The sequence below is a fragment of the Pinus tabuliformis genome, chromosome Q (genome assembly GCF_031772625.1).
Source record: "Pinus tabuliformis cultivar Carrire ecotype Pingquan chromosome Q, CPIR1, whole genome shotgun sequence".
NCBI classification, from domain to species: Eukaryota; Viridiplantae; Streptophyta; class Pinopsida; order Pinales; family Pinaceae; genus Pinus; species Pinus tabuliformis.
In genome coordinates, this window is record NC_142296.1 from 718533392 (window position 1) to 718551155 (window position 17764).

At 34.7% G+C, this 17764-nt stretch overlaps 1 pseudogene; it reads left to right on the top strand.

Moving 5' to 3' along the window:
* Positions 1 to 4931: 4931 nt before the first annotated feature.
* LOC149221537 (putative potassium transporter 12 pseudogene) lies at positions 4932 to 6579 on the top strand (annotated as a pseudogene).
* The last annotated feature ends 11185 nt before the right edge of the window (positions 6580 to 17764 follow it).

The following is a 17764-nucleotide window of genomic DNA, read 5'->3' on the forward strand; positions in this document are numbered from 1 at the left end:
AAACTTGATATTTGGAAGTCATTCTAGAAGTTTTCTTCCAAATAAAAGTTCTAGTACCATATATACTAAATAATTCTCATTTTTACTTTGAATGTTTTGAAATTACATTTCAAAACATTAGTTCCATTGTTAGGACCTCCTACCATTACATATATGAGGACATACTATTTAGGATGAATACATAGGGATGTTAAACACCTCTAGGTCCCCAAAAAGTGTAAATTTGAGTTTTGTCAGATGTGTGTGTCGATGAAGAAAAAGTGACCTTATGCATATAGAAATTAGTGAAATTGATTTTGGAAGTTCATAGCTAAATATTAGAGATGAAAGAAAAACAATACACGTTGCTAAAAAAATTGTGCTTGTCACTTTATGGTTGCATATTTGTGCATTGAAAGCAAAAACACAACATACTTCAATAATATATTTATTCATAAACTCCAACATTGGACAAAGATTGTATTTTATACATGGAATAGTCCCTATAATATGTGTATTAAATTTAATTCTATCAAAAACATATTGCTAACAACAACATTATAGAGCAAAAGAAGTCCAACACATTGTAGATTTCCTTAGAGCAAAAGAAATCCAAAACATTGTAGATTTCCTTCTAAATCAAACACAAGCACATTGCCAATAACAACACTACAAGGTGAAATAAATCTAACACGTGTAATATTTCCTTATAGCGTAAACAGAAGTAAAGAACAATATTGTAGGGTGAAACAAATCTAGTGAATGCCATATTAACTTCTAGCACAGACACAAGCATGTTGTCAATAGCAACATTGCAATGTAAAACTAATCCAGTGCATGCTAGATTTCCTTCTAGTAGAAACAAAAGCAAAATGCAAGGTGAAATAAATCTAACGCATGCATTGTTCTTGTGTTTGTGCGAAAAGAAAATCTAGTGGCACACTCAATTTGTTTTACTTTGCAATACATGTGTTTATGCTAAAAGGAAATTTAGCGCATGTTGGATTTGTTTTGCTTTGCAATATTGATGTTTGTGCTAGAAACAAATCTAGCACACACTATATTTGTTTTACCCTTCAATGCTTGTATTTGTGCTTTTGTTTTACCCTGCAATTCTTTTGCATTTGCCTTACACTAGATTCGTTTTACCTTACGATCCTTGTGTTTGTGATAGAAGCAAATATATCGTGCGCTAGATTTGTTTTACCCTACAATGCTTTTGTTTGTGCTAGAAACAAATCTAATGTGTGTTGGATTTGTTTTAACATGCAATGTTTTGATTGTGCTTTTGTTTTACCTAACAATGCTTTTGTTTCTATTTTTCCATACACTAGAGTTGTTTTACCTTACAATGACCAGGTCTATGTTGGAAACAAATCTAGCGCAATGTTTGTGTTTGTGCTAGAAACAAATCTAGTGGATGCTAGATTTATTTTACCCTGCAATGTTTTTGTTTGTTCTATAAACAAATCTAACCCACATTAGATTTTTTTACCCTGCAATGCTTGTGATTATTCTAAAAACAAATCTAGCATACACTAGATTTGTTTTACCTTACAATGCTTGTATTTATGCTAGAAACAAATCTAGTGTGCACTAGATTTGTTTTACTTGTCAATGTTTTTGTTTGTGCTAGAAACAAATCTAGCGGGCATTAGATTTGTTTTACCCTTTAATGCTTTTGTTTGTGCTAAAAACAAATCTATCGTGCGCTAGATTTGTTTTACCCTGCAATGTTTTTGTTGGCAAAATAGAATTTTGAATTAGGCATTGGTGCAACAAGTAGCTCTCCAGAGCAGGTCGGTTGATACTCTGCAAAGCGATAATAGAAGCAATTCTTGTTTTTTGGTCACTGCTTGCTTGTGTTCCTCTGGAAATAATACACAAAATTAAACAAATCTATCTAAGATACTTGTGGGCATGGGAACAAGATCATCACCCATTTTCACTTACAGCATGGTCTTCCATAGCCATTCCCAAGCAAATGGGACGATGAGGCTTAAAAAATATCATTTGGTTCTCTAAGGCTCTTGCTAAAAAGGTGTCCGGAAATTGCTTCAAGTTACGGGGTTGTGGTTGCAATTCATAGCAAACAAATATATTTGCCCCTATTCAACAATGGATTGGATTCATACTCCCAGGTGATTTCCACCCTCTGGATCATTCGTTTGGAAAGCTCTTAAAAATTACACTTCAGTCATACTGCAAGGTCTCAGATGGCGAATTGGAGATGGTATAAAACTTCTTGTAGGGAAAGATCCCTGAATAGGTTGTGGGGATTCTCATATATTCTCTGATCAACTCATCCAAGCTCCTTCACACTCAAAGAATCTTCTTCTTAAATCAGGCCTTTGATCATATGGGTCTGATGGGTTGCCTAGCTTGGAGGCAATTTGTTGACCTACTATTGGAAGGGGCTCTGACTGAAGAATGGAACAAATATATTGAAACTCTTAGTCATAATATGGTATCTCTCTCAAATTCTAAAGACACTCTAGTCTGGTCAAACACCCCCTCGAGTAGCTGCAATCACAAGTTTGTTTATTTGTCTTTAGCCCGTCAACCTCAGGTTTCCTTCCTCCCTGGTGGGTTAAAAAGATCTAGAATCAAAACTATTCACCTAAAACTAAATTATTCATGTGGTTTCTCCTTAAAAACGAAGTGCCAACATGGGATATCTTACAAAAAAGGTTTTTCTTTATGCCCAGTAGATGCCCACTTTGCTTGAGGACATCCCACATCTCTTCATAAATTTCCCCTTCACTATCAAAGTATGGCTTGAAATTCATAAGTATATTGGTAACTCACATCAATGGCATGGGGACTCTATGGATATGTGTAAAAAAATGGCTATAAAGAAAATATCCAAAAAACATATGAGCTCTCCCTTTAATGGTCACTTGGGGCATATGGCTGGAAAGGAACAACTCCATTTTCGAAAATCAAGGACAATCCTTTCTCAAAGTCCTTCCTAATATTTCCTCCAAATGTCTTAAAATGCAAAACAAAATTCAAACATCATCCTTAAACATCTCCCTTAAATATAACATTGGACCATAAATTCTTCACTTTTATTGTTATCGGCTATGGGATGATTTTCCTATATGCAATTATATAATGAAATATGTGTGCATTAATGAAAAAACATTGAGTTTCATTTTTCATAATCACAAACAATGAAAAAAGAATCACATGTAACTAGCATCATTTTGGAAATTTTATATTTATTAAAAATCTTTAACATGTTTTCCTCCCATATCTCATAAAAAGGTGTGAAATTTTTGATATACTGTTCAATAAGCCCAAGGATCGCATACCTTTTAAAACTTTGCATTACCATTATATGTTTCTCCTTGAAGATATATAATATGTTTTTTCTTTAACATATATATTATGTTTCACATTTCTTAATATTTGACAAAATACTAAAGTAGAAAATAATATAAAATCTCATTTTTTAGAATATTTTATGATATAAGAGATTGATTTAAGTGATGTTTTAGGTTAGGAGAGGTAGCTTTATATAATAAAAAAATATTACAATTTTAAAGTCTAAATTTTGACAATTCAACAAAATTTGGCTTTACATAATAATAAAAAAGATTTCATATATCTTATTCATAACATTTTAATGGTTTATTCATATAGTAATAAAAAAATTCATATTTATAGGCAATTTGAAAATGATAATTTTAAGAGTGTTTACATCTAAAAAGTGCGGGAATAGTTTGAGATATGGTAGCACACACTATCCCATCATTGTGAGTTTTTAATACCATGAAAATGATCATTTAAGAGTGTTTACGGCGAGGGAATAGTTTGAGATATGATAGAACACATTATCCCATCATTGTGAGTTTTTAATACCATGTTTGTTAACTAGTGAGAAAAATCACATGGAGAGAACATAGAAAAATAATCCAATGTAGAGAATAAAAACAAAAACAAAATTTGTTAAAAAGTTCATAAAACAAATTTTATATACTTTTAAATTTTGTATTTGTAATTTAACTTAAAAAAAAAAAAAAAACAAAAAAAAAAAAATTTAGTAAAAAAAATTCATAAAAAAATATTATATACTTTTAAATTTTATATTTGTAATCTAACTTAAAAAATTAACATACTCGTAGAGGAGCTAATTTATTTGCAGATATTTCCTGGTACCTAAAGCCATCACTTATATTTTATTAATTTATAAATAATTTATATTTTATTAATTTATAAGTAAATAAACAATTAACACTGTAAATTGTTACACAATTAATGCTATATAAAAAAGGTTAAAATTTTATCTATGATTTAGTATTAATGTTTTAACATGGTCTACGATGAAGCCATTATCACCTAAATCAATTTAAACTATTTATGATTTAATATTCAATAATCCAACAAAACTACAATGAACATCTTCCACGAGCTTATCATCTTTATAACATATATTGCTTCAGCTGAGATTCGAGTGTGTTGATTTTGTTTCATAACTACAGGTTATCGCTCTGTATAATTTTATTGGTATTAACGTGACCTCGGAGAATTTTTTTGATGAGATAAGAAAAACGCTCTGATCGAAGGATGGTAATGTATTCATAGAAATCATTGGAAAAAATCATTTGGGTATGAGGATTTTCAGGATTTCAATGGAAATCTAGATGTGGGATGCGATGTTACGATGTGGGTCGAAGAGATTGAGCTCTTTCTTTTTCTAGATTATGGGATTTGAATGCAGGAGTTGTTTCTATGGATGATAAAATTATGAGATTGAGGATTGTGGTCTTTGAATGCAGAAATTGCTTCTTTGGATGATAAACTTGTGCTTTTTTTATAAACAGTTGTGGGGATTCTCCTAAGTTTTTATTGATTTCTCTTTTGTGTATCATTCTTGTCATTGTCAACCCCATTATCATATCAATGTCTGGGATGAGAAAGACAGGGATGGGATCAGTGAGGGCTCAATGTCTTTGTTGTCATCAGAGTCTAGGTGGGTTGATGGCAGTGAAATGGAAGGGGAATCCCCAAGGTGGTTTGTTGACGATGATCAGACAGGACACAAAATGAGGCGTGGGCTCGTTCTAAAGACCAAGTGAGTGGATTCCTTTGATGTGGAGGCCATGGAGGTGCCTGGTGTTCATAAGGGCCATGATAAGGACCTTTCATTAGGACAGACGCTCGGCTTGGCATTCCAAACACTTGGAGTGGTCTATGGTGATATGGGTACCAACCCCTTGTATGTTTTCACTAGTGTATTCATCCAAGCTCGTACCAAAGGAGAGGAAGATGTTTTGGGTGCATTAGCTTTAGTGATGTACACAATAGCCCTCGTCCCTTTGGCTAAATATGTGTTCATTATGCTCAAAGCCAATGACAATGGTGAAGGGGGGACATTTTCTTTTTACTCTTTGATTTGCATATATGCAAAGGTCAATCTGCTCCCCAACCAGCAACCATCAGATTAAAAAAATTGTAGTTTCAAGCTCAAGTTGCCCACCCTGGAACTGGAAAGATGATTAAGAATCAAAGAAAGCCTTCAGAGAAGTACAAAATTGAAGACCCTACTGCTACTCTTGTTTCTCATGGGTACTTCCATGGTAATTGGGGATGGCATACTTACACCTACAATATCAGTCATGTCTGTTGTGAGTAGCCTGCAAGATGAAATATCTAGCTTTACGGAAGACACAGTGGTCATTGTCTCAATCATATTCCTGGTGATCTTGTTCAACATAAAACAGTTTGGTACAAGTAAAGTAGGCATGACATTTTCTCCGACACTCATGATATGGTTTTTCTCTATTGGTTCTATTGGACTTTACAATATTATTTAACATGACATGACAATTTTAAGGCCATTCAATCCTATTTATATCTATTACTTGTTCAAGAGGAACACTATCAAAGCATGGATGTCCCTAGGAGGTTGCGTGTTATGCATAATAGGAGCTGAAGCTATGTTTGCTGATTTGGGTCACTTCTCAGTAAGATCCATCCAAATAGCCTTCACATGTGTAGTATTCCCATGCCTACTATTGGCTTACATGGATCAAGTTGCATATCTTATGAAGCATCCCCCTATGGTGGAGAAGGTATTCTATGCTTCAATTCCAGATGGTTTTATCTAGCCAGTCTTCGTGATAGCTACTGTTGTTGCCATGATTGCAAGCCAGGCAATGATCTCGGCAACAATTTCATCTATTAAAATGTCCATGGCCCTAGGATGCTTTCCCAGATTGAAAATAATTCACACATCCCGACGGTTCATGGGTCAGATCTACATTCTTGTCATCAACTAGGTTCTAATGATAATGTGTGTCTTGTTATGTGATTGTTTTAGGAGCACGACCGAGATATCAAATGCATATGGCATTGCAAAGGTAGGGATGATGATGGTGACTACAAGCCTAGTGACTCTTGTCATGGTTCTTATATGGGCAAAAAATATATTCCTTGTGATTGGATTTCCTGTTCTATTTGGATCAATTGAGCTGATTTATTTTTCTGCAGTTTTGATGAAAGTGGGGGAAAATGGTTGGATAAATGGTTTTTTCCACCTGCTTCCTTCTTGTGATGTACATTTGGAACTATGGAAGTGTTCTAAATTATTAGGAGTTGTATATCTTGTTGGTCACGGAGATGTCAAGGCTAGAAAGGATTCATGTTTTCTTAAGAAACTGGTTATAATCTATTTCTATGCTTTCATGAGGGCAAACTGCAGGGCAGGCCCTGCAAGCCTCAGTGTACCTCACACCAATCTCTTGCAAGTTAGCATGACATATACTATCTAACTTGAAGGTTTCCATGAATTAGACATGCTGAATGTTTTTCAAGAACCAAGTCACAACATCGACATGGTGATGGATAACAAAGATTTCCTTGAAGGTGGTGGAGATGAAGTGAATTTTAATGTGAAGTTAATAATCATAAGTTTTGTTGTCGACCAAGATCTTCATTACTTAGTCCTTGATTTTGTTTGATAGAGAATAATAGCCATTGCTACGATTAATCACTAATATTTATGAATAAAGACACCATTCTTTTTTCAATGAAGGAGATAGGTGGTATTTTATATGCATAGTTAAACCTAAGATAAGCCATGTTTTCTACATAAGAAAGTTATATTAAGTTATATCCATGAAAATGAGAGAAATATGACATTGCATGTTTCCTCCTATAGCTAACCATCGCCCAATAACTTTGGATGCTTCTCCACCTCATTCATTACATCATTGCTTAAGAACCTTGGATGCTTCTCCGTTTTTTTTGACATCATGTATTGATTATGTTGTTGATGGAGGTTTTACAATAGGTTTTTCAACATCGAGCTTACTAGGGCTTGCACCACCGGGGTTATTAGTAAGAATCTCATGAGGTTTTCATAGCCATGATTATTAGAATCAAAATAGTAGGATTTGCACTGAAAGACAATTCATAGAGCTTTCCTGCTGGTGAGAAAATCAGAAGTTCAACTTCTGCAGTGCAGAGCACCGAGAGCTCGTAAGCTTTCTTCAGCAATCCACCTACGTTTGGAAAATGTAGCCTGCCTGCTGGCGATGTTCTCAATCCTCTTCCTCTGCATCTTTCCCCTCACTATTCTTGTATGTCCTCTTTCGTTTTTCCCTCCAAACAAACCCTCTCAAATCGAGAAAGCAGAACAACTCACTCGATGAGAATCCAATTATCACTTCTAACGATAACCCAATACGATACCAGAAGTGATCACACAAAACCTCATTGACTCTTCATTTGTTTGGAAAAGAGCCAAGCATATACTTATGACGAGGGTTTCCGTCTCAAGTCTGGCTCGCAGGACGTCGCTTAGTCAATTGCGAGAAAAGTTTTCCACCTGCCTGTCACATATGGTCTGTCACACTATATATTAAATCGGGGACAATCCTTTCTCGGAGTGGACAATCCATTTGAATGCATTGATCAATGCTTTGTGCAATGCTGGTAGAGTGGACCATGCAAGGAACTATCTAATGGAGATGAAAAATTTTAAATCCTGATATAGTTTGCTATAGGACATTCATTGGAGGCCTATGCAAGTTGGGTATGGTGGATGAGACAGTGAATCAACTGGAGATAATGATTAGAAAGGGTCTCTCACCCACATATGCTATGTACTCTTCACTCATCAAAGCTTGCTGCAAATCAAAGAAAGTTCAAGCCGCTACCCAGATACTGAACCAAATGCTTAGGGAACGTGTTGTTCCAAGTTATGCAAGTTTTATCTATGGCATGCATCATCTTGGGAAGGTAGGAAAAAAATTGAGGCATAAAAAGTTCTTGAGGAAGTGATAGATTGTAAATTCTCTGTACATGTTAAAGTATACATAGAAGTAATGTCTGCTCTATTTCAGGCCAGTGAAGTGGAAAAATCATTACAATTAGAAGACAAAATAATTAGAAGAGGTTGTGAAACTGACTTTTTGACTCTGTAAAACAGTGTTTCTCTAAGGGAAAAATTGATGAGGTATCCAAGCTTTTAGAAGGCATAAACCAAAGATATCTGGTACCAGGTATTACATTATGAAAAAATTAAAATGGTCAGATTTATTGTTTTTCCAAGAAGACCACTCTTGCTTGAAGGAATGGAGAGGGCTCTGCTCGTAAGAAAGTACTGAACCAAGACCATTGTCAAAAAATGTTGAACCAAGAGTATTGTTAAAATGCAATGTTGCTTAGTTGCATGAAAATTTAATTGTCCAAAATTTAATTTTGGACTCTTTGCTGGCAAAATTTCATATAAAGGTATGCCCTTTTGCCTTATAACATGATGATTTTAATGAAAATGGAGGAAGGGAATCAATTTCAAAGAATCAACTGAAGTTAAAAAATATTAGATTATCAATTATAATCCATAGGAAGGGAGGAAAATAAAGGGTATGGTTGTGCTTAGCCTAAAACGTTTGCCTCTTATTTGAGAACTTTGCAAAAACTCAACTTTATTCCTGAATCTATAAACACAACTCTAAGTTTACATCTCAGTTTACATGTAAAGATTCGGTTTAAAGCGAATCTAGAAATAAGAATAAGCAAATCCAGAACTAAGAATTTGAAGCATTATTATTGTGGCAGAGCAAGGCAACTAAAGTTTGAGTGTGTGGGAACAAAGTGGGATCTAGAACATGGAAAACTCACCAAAAAAACAACAAATATTGTGGAAAGCGGAAAAGAGGAAAAAGAGCATCATTCCTTTGTTAATTCTCATACATAATACAAATTAGATGCATGGTGTGAAGGAAAATGAAATTTACAGGTTTGTGGTTGAAATTTATTGGTGTATCTGTAAGTGTGGCCCCAAATCATTTGTAGGTATCATACCTGTAATTATGGGTAAGGCCATATTTAATTTGATTTATTTGAAACTAGGTTTGTGGTTAATTCCAACCTAGGAAAACTTGATATGTAGGTTCAATAACCTTCTTGTGTTGTATGCCTTCATTGTGTAGGCTCAATAACCCTCTTGCTGTGTGTGCCCTTGTTATGTGAGCCAATAACCCCTTTTGAGAGGATGCCTCATTCGAGTTCAACTCGAGCTCTCATTTGTCTCGTCTCATCTTGTGGTTGGAATTTTCCCACACTCTTGCATCTATGTTTTAACTTTTCAGCACAATTGTACTTGGGTTTTGCTCTCTCTGGTGCACTTTTGAGGAGGCTATTTCAATATTTTGGGTGAGATTTGATTCCATCACTTCTCTCATTGACCCTTGTAAATATCAATGGTCGTAGGTTATGTAACAAATTCACATGCTTTCATAACTTCCAGTGTTGTAAGTCGCAGCTGCAATAGCAGTTCATTGCGGCACCATAGGTTTTGCTATCAAGTTCTTCTGGATTATCTGCGATTAAATCCATTTCTGGTCATTATTTCAAACCTTCTATCAACAATTCATTTTCAGGACAAGACAATGTCAAGGAAATTAACACGCCTCTCTACTATTATTTATATTAATATTTATTCAACTATCGTTGGTTGAATGATTATCAACTTTTCCATAGAATTCATCACCTCATAACTCCTTCAGAAACCATTATATTCATCTTGTTCTTAACAGAAACAACCCCCCAATTTTAAGAGTTGTTATCAAGCGCTGGGAGCTATTTCCACAAATGCAACATTTTGGCAAACATTTCTTTATCCACCCAGGACACACACATTCATTTATCCATTTAAGGCATGTTCACATTCAACAACATTCCAAGAAAAATACAGTGAAACATGGCATGTAAACTAATGCAGCCTTGCAGGTACACACATATCTATTACTCTTTCATATTCACAAACTTAACCTATCAATTGCTCATCTTTATATTCATCGACTTTCAAACTTAATAAATAAAATCAGCCCAAGATAGACTAAGAGTAAGACCTAAGAACTATAATTATCATGGACACCATAAATAACATGCACAAACCAAAGAGGGCCTACAAGGCATAGCACTAAAACCATTGATGATGTTAATAACAGAGTGCGTGAGGATGCCATCACATCATACCGAGAACTTCCAGATCAGAAAAACTTAATAAATAAAATCAGCCTAAGACAATGACTAAGACTAAGACCTAAGAACTGTAATTATCATGGACACCATAAATAACAAACACAAACCAAAGAGGGCTTACAAGGCATAACACTAAAACCATTGATGATGTTAATAACAGAGTGCAGGAGGATGCTATCGCATCATACCGAGAACCTCCAGATTGGCAAAACTTTGGGCACATGTAATGCATTATAAACCACTTCGTCCATACACACATAATTAGGAGGGGAGTCTTAATGTGGAATCAGATCCCAACATAAGGATAAGCCACTATATGGATGTGGAATCAGATGTCCAACCATGGATACTTAAGATAAATCCATATGAGGTTTAGTAGTAAACTTAGCATTCCAACTGCATCACATGCTCGATCAAAGTGTGTTTACAAAGAAACCCATGTGACCGGCTTTTGAGGATGGTGAAGTCTCTCAACCCTAAAGTAGTCACAGTAGTAAAACAAGAGGTTAACACTAATAATACACCTTTCATCCCCCAGTCCATGGAAGCATTAAACTATTACTCATCAGTGTTTGAGTCGCTAGATGCTACACTTAAAAAGGAATAGCAGAAATCGTATGAATGTTGAAAAACAATGCCTTGCCTGAGACACATTGAACATAATTGCTTGTGAGGGAGAAGAAAGGATTGAGAGGTATGAAGTTACAAGAAAATGGAGAGCTAGAGTGACTATGGCAGGATTTAGTGTATATCATCTCAGTGCTAATGTTAAGGACACAGTTAAATCTTTGCTCTGTTAATCATATTGAAATAGCTATAAGACTAAGGAAGAAGGAGGAGCTATGTATTTACTATTTTGGATGGTTGGATAAAATTCTCATTGCAACATCTGCTTGGCATTGAGAGGCAAGGACTATAAGAATGTTCTTGTACAAGAATTTCTTACAATTTATCAATACCATTGTTGAAACTGCATGTGACTTTCATGTGTGTCAGGGAAGAGTTCAGAAACCTGACACAATAACTTATTATAGGGGTAAAAGATGAAACTAATTTAAGGAAACAATGGTTTTTACCTGTCCTGTTCAACCAGGGATAATAGTGATAGTTATTCGTTTGTATTTTGCTTCCTTATCCAGGTAGACAGGAAAATGCTAAGGCTTGCTAAAATCAGTGATATGCCTACGGGTAATTGGATAGAGATAGTTACTATTTAACTTTCAAGAACTTATGCTTCACTAGCTAAAAAGTTTTGGATTTTTTTTTTCTTATGACCTCGAGTACAGAGTCTCATAATCAACTAGATGAAAAATCAAGTCTATCTTTCAAATGCTTGAACCGGGACTATATCACGGATATTACAGCAATAAAAGAAATAATTCCAGTCTATAGAAAGGTAGCATAGTAATAACATACTTGAGTTTTCTGGGTGCTTCAAACAATCTCGTCCTAAAGATAGGATTCCAGGTTGTTTGCAGATTTTAATTGGTGAGGTTGGCTCTAATTTTGGAACTTGGTTGGCTCTGCTGCAGGAATCAATTTGCACCAAATCTTCGCCAAGCCTTTTTCATGGACTCACTAAAGGACTCTCATTTTCTGCATCCTTCATATGAGTAAACCTTCGACCCAGCACTGGTTTTCAATACAAACTTTCAAAGAGAGAAACTGGCAGTTTGGAGCAGGTTACAAGACCTCCTTCTATAATGAATAGAGATGACCCCGGAATGTGGCAAAAGTTCCCCCATTCAGCTGGTGCTAAAGAAAACAAAGAGCTTCTCTCTAAAATCTCTAATGGCGTGCTTGGATGGCCTAATCTAACCAAAACTACAAAAATGTACCATGAGTTTTCCTCTACGTTGTTATATTGTGAAGGATAGTGTTTCCCGCAATTACTAACCGTTCCAATAGCCCCTGCTTCCTGATCCATTAGTTTTGACTTCTCCAAACACTAAAGAGCATTAACGATTCTAATCCATTGCACAAAGATGAGCTGGAAGGGAAAACCCTTCGGAGCATAGTATTTCATGTTGAGGTATCAAATTCTTGGTTCCATGCAAATAGAAACCGCATGAAGATATCTATGAACCACTTGAACATAAAAAATGTTCAGTCTCAAAACTCTGAAGTAAATTTGTAAAGAATGTAGCATTAGCTTTCTTGGCTTAGTGAATTCCCTAATGTTCTATCCTATTTGCCAGTCTTAAAAATCTCACGAAAACCTGTAAAGATTGTGGCATTGTGTACGCTTAGCCTCTAAAAGCCCTAGCTTTCTATCTTCTTTTGTGTAATTTGAATAGAACACCATCAAATACCAGAATTATCAATTCCCATTCTCCAAAAACTTTGAAATGTGCGGAACTGAGACAGAAATCATTCAATCAAACCACTCGAAATGCATCTGAATGTTGATCCATTAACTCAAAGAACTTCTTCCCAAACTCTGCCGTTTTTTAAACAAAATTTTGAGCACAACCTTGTCTAGTCCATTTATAGAGAGCGTTAGTTATGAAATCTTGCCTGTAAGCCAAAATAGAGTCAAAATTTTCCATTGAAAGCTCAGAATAACTGAACTAGAAAGAACCCTTGTGAAATTTGCTGCTTAAAACATTCGTCAGATTTAGTTTGGATAATACAGTAGCTTATTTAATGAAATATTTCCAGAAAGTTGAAATATGGCAAATTTTTCCAATCAAGAACTCTAAATAATTTCATTAGGACAAAGCGTAGAGGATTCATGACGGCGACAAGAAAATAATGGCGCTTTGCAATTTTAACACTCTCTTGCAGAAAAATACCTTTTCTGAACTCGTTTTGACCACGAAGAAACGCAGATGAACCATTGGAAGTCGTGCAGAGAGAGATCTGGTGGCTCGTGGATCGATTCTGGGGCAATGTTTATGCGATTGCAAACCATGATTGTTCAAATGCGAGCTACTGAGCTCATTGAGAGGGATACACGCAATGGCGCCAAACTACCAAGAGGATTGGAATTTAAGGCGGGATAGAATATCTACCGTCCGATCATGTCATCGACTGCCATATATTTGTGTTTCAGTAAAATGGATTTTCAAAGAATTTGAAATATTATACATTTTATTATTTAAGCTGAATCATAGTTTTACTCGGAAAAATAATTGGGCACATCAAATAAAATATTGATGCGACGGACATAGAACTCTGAAACAATAATGCACACTTCTCTGACTTCGAAACAATAATGCACCCTTCTCTAGCTGATGTGTCAGTGCTTTCTTTGAAGTAGAACTTAAAGAATTTGAAATATTATATATTTTATTATTTAAGTTGAATAGTTTTTTTACTTGGAAAAATAATTGGGCACATCAAATAAAATAATGATGCCACATCTGGACATAGAACAAAACAATAATGCACTTTTCTCTAGCTGATGTGTCAGTGCTTTCTTTGAAGTATTATGAGAGTCCTAGGCTTTGTAGATGGATAGAATTTAAGAAGACAAAGGAATGAGCCTAAACCTAAGTGGGTGGGATAATAATGGTTTATTTCAATTTTTTGAGCCACAAAATTGATAGAAATTAAGATTCTACATAAATCAATTAAGTAATTATTCATGATTAAATTGGGATTTTATATAAATTATTGATTATTTATTAATGTTAATTTCATTTTATAATTTTATAGTAATTTTTAATAGATTTTTGTTAAAGATAATTATTTGAGTTATTATTGTATCAAGATTTTTGTTGTGTCTTTTATTATTATATTTTAATCCACTTTAAACATGCTCAAAATATGTTTTCATCTTCATTTGTGGAGATTATCTACTTGCATATTCAAAAAGTTTTGATGTAGTTTTTGCCTTAAAAAATGACTATTGTGATTGTGATGGTGAGAAATTATTCTATAAACAGTGTTAAGGGTTATTTAGAATAAATGAGAAATTCTTTTTGAATATATAAGACTAATCTTTGAGAGAATAGATATATATTCCCTAATTATCACATAAACAAGGGGTTAATCTTGCATTTAGTGCTTTATCTCTGTGGAGTTTCGCTAAACAAAGGGAATACCTCCTCTTGTGTGACTTCGATTGTCCCTCCCTCTTACAGGATTGCAAAGCATTAAGAATTGAATCTTCTTTATTTTAAAGATGTAGTCTTGTTGAATATACCAAAAACATAGTAGATTCTTTCATTATTGACAAAATCAAGTACATGTGCAAGAGAAGTATTCATCTATGGATGGTTAACAAGTTCATTAATAACTACAAGTAAACGCTTCAAACTATGTATTTAATGATCTCTAGTCATCATCTAAAGAGTTCAAGAATCAAATCAATTCCAACCTAAGTTCTAAGTATATGGTAAACCTCTATTCTAGAGGTTCTATTATTGTAAAATTTCACAACTATGGAAGTTGTGGCAAGGTCTCAAAGGAGGGACTTTCTTTTTGGGGCAAAACTAACCTTTTTTCAAAAGATAGTTTCTATAATTGAATCCATCTTCAATGTCCATTTCTTCAGCCCCACTCTAGATTTGAATATTGCATCTCCCCCTACTTATTTTGGGATGAGATGATCTTTCAAAAGCCAACATAAATATATTGGGGACTTACAACAATATACAAACCAAACAAGGAAGGATATACACACATGCGTTAGAATTTGCATTGAAGTTGACTTGAGCAAAGGTATAACAATGCATATTTATTAAAAAATTGGTGATTTTAACAACCACGTCCATTAGATTAAAATAATGATACTTTATGTGTATCTATGTGCAAAGACAAAATACTTGAAAGGCACCTTCCCAACAACAAAGGTCATTATAAGAAAAATGGAAAAATAACAAGTTGATGGGTGGTATGATTGAATGAAGAATCAAAGGGCAAGAAAGAAGAGACATCCAAGTTTAGTCCTAATAAAATATTTTATGGCCCCTTCCAAGGAGTGTGTTATTAAGAGGGACACAAACATGATCATGGAGTCTGTTCTAAAGTCTTATGTGAGAAATAGGAAGCATGTGAATGAGATATTATGGATTTCAAAAGAGAAACCATGTTATTCAATCCAATAGAAGCAAGGGGATTGGTGTTACTTGAGACTCCGTAAGCTCTAAATCAATTGGTTGAAAGCAAGAAGTCTAAAAGATAGATGCGAAGAAAGGAATATCCATCTATGTACAAATCTACAATAGATAAATTCAAAATTATAAAGTGTTTCCATATAGACAATGTTAGGTCCCTATAATACTAGTGATTCCCCTATTACTATTGTCATTGTAGCCCTTATTGTTATCGTTGTGCCCTTATTGTCCCCATATTGTTATTATTGTGCCCCATAGACGCCCGCTATTGTTATTTCTATGCCCTTATATTATTATTGTTATGTCGGCTTTGATTATATTGTGACCCCTTCAACTCCTATATATAGAAAGGAGGTTTTGTCATTTGTATCGGCGAATAATTGTTCATTTGTGTAATGTAAAGGAGGTTGCCCCCTCGAAGAGGTTGATTTCTAAGTTGTTGATCTATCTTTTCTATCTTTTTGTAAGTTGGTTTCATAACAGACAACCTAGGTTCGAACCCTAGAAAGTGTAGGGCCTTTGTGTGTGTTTGTGAGGGGATGTGTTTGACATCACATAATTGGTCTCCCTTCATCATCAAAGAGACATGTATCCCAAAAGTCAATTTGGTTTAAGTGGATGTTAATATGATACATTGTATATTGTCTGAGGGTAGTACCACAATTGGAAAAAAGCATGTCGGCAAGCCCTTGTGTATCCAAGTGATCGAAAGTTCAATCCCCCGGACATGTCTCACCAATTGAACTTAAAAAAAAAATGATACATTGTATATTGCGAAGCCATTAAGTTAAGTAATGACCTTGGCAAACCCAAATATTTAATTAGAATTTAAGCTCAAACACATCATTAGAAATGAAACCTTCACTCTAGATCTAAGGATATAGGGGTCAACATTGGATATTGGATATGAGACAAGGTGATCAAATGTATCTCTTGGACTAGCATTTTTTACAAAGGAATACAAATTTTAATGCTTACATTAACATGTATGTATAATATAATAATGAAATGGGCACTCTTTAGTTCATGGAGAAAAGTGTTGGTGTGGAAGGAAATCTTGAGGGATGTGTCACTATAGTCATAAAAATTGCATTTATTATGGCACATGGAGAACTTATTAATTGGGTGTAGCTTTAACAATGGATAGGAGTGTTATCCTCCCCACCTAACTGCAATTCCTACAAATGACATATTCAGTGGTTAATGAGTATATTGTTGTAATAATTTTGAACCCCGTGTTAAGAAATCCCTATGCAATCCAATTTAACTTGGGTACCATCCTCAAAATGAGGAGAAGTCATTTGTGGGTTTCCTTAGAATGTGTATTTCAAGGAAGAATGTGTACTCTATCGATATGTTGAAAGGTTTTACGGTCTTTGTGTTTTAGTGTACCATGTCATGTTTGGCATTGAGCGTTGGGTGTGTTGGAAGCCAACTCTTGGTAAACTCATATACATTTGTCCTAAGGAGGGAGTTGGGGTTTTAAGGTTCTCTGGTTGTAAAAGCTTTCAAAGTCAATATTTTTCATCCTCTTCTTGCATATTGCAGCCTCAGGGCCATTTGTTGAGTTGGTGGTCATGCTTAAGGTTTTCATCCTATTCTTACATTGTGCTTAAGGTTGATTGGTACCTTGTTCCATGAATTATGATCAACTTTGGGTCCTCTTTCAGTAGACACTCGATCAACTTTAGAGGGACATATCTACTTCTATAGTGAAATGTCTAGAGGAATCTTTAATCCAAAACAATATGCTCTGAATGCATTAGGATTTATTGTTCAATTCATTAGGATGTTGTGGGTTGTCTCTTCCATGTCTAGTTGAATTTTTGTGTAACATACCTCTTCAAAACCCCATTAAATTTCACCAACTACTAGCAGATACCTCCTAGCCACAGTATTAAAGGCAACATATTAGGTTCCTTTACTAATTTTAGCTTGTAATAAATTTAGATGTAATGGTTGTCACATGCATTCATATACAACTGCCTCATAACAAAGCTAACACAAGAACTTCTACCCATACCTACATCACATCACAAAGGAGGAATCAATCAAGATTATTCAATATCCCGCATTCAAGTATCCCTCCTTTGAGGATTCAATCCAACATTTCTGGAGGTTAGGTCATCCATTTACAATAACTAGCTTTGCCATACAACATGCTCATATTCCTATTGTCATGGCCGAAAGTACCACCGACATATATCTTATGAAATATGAAT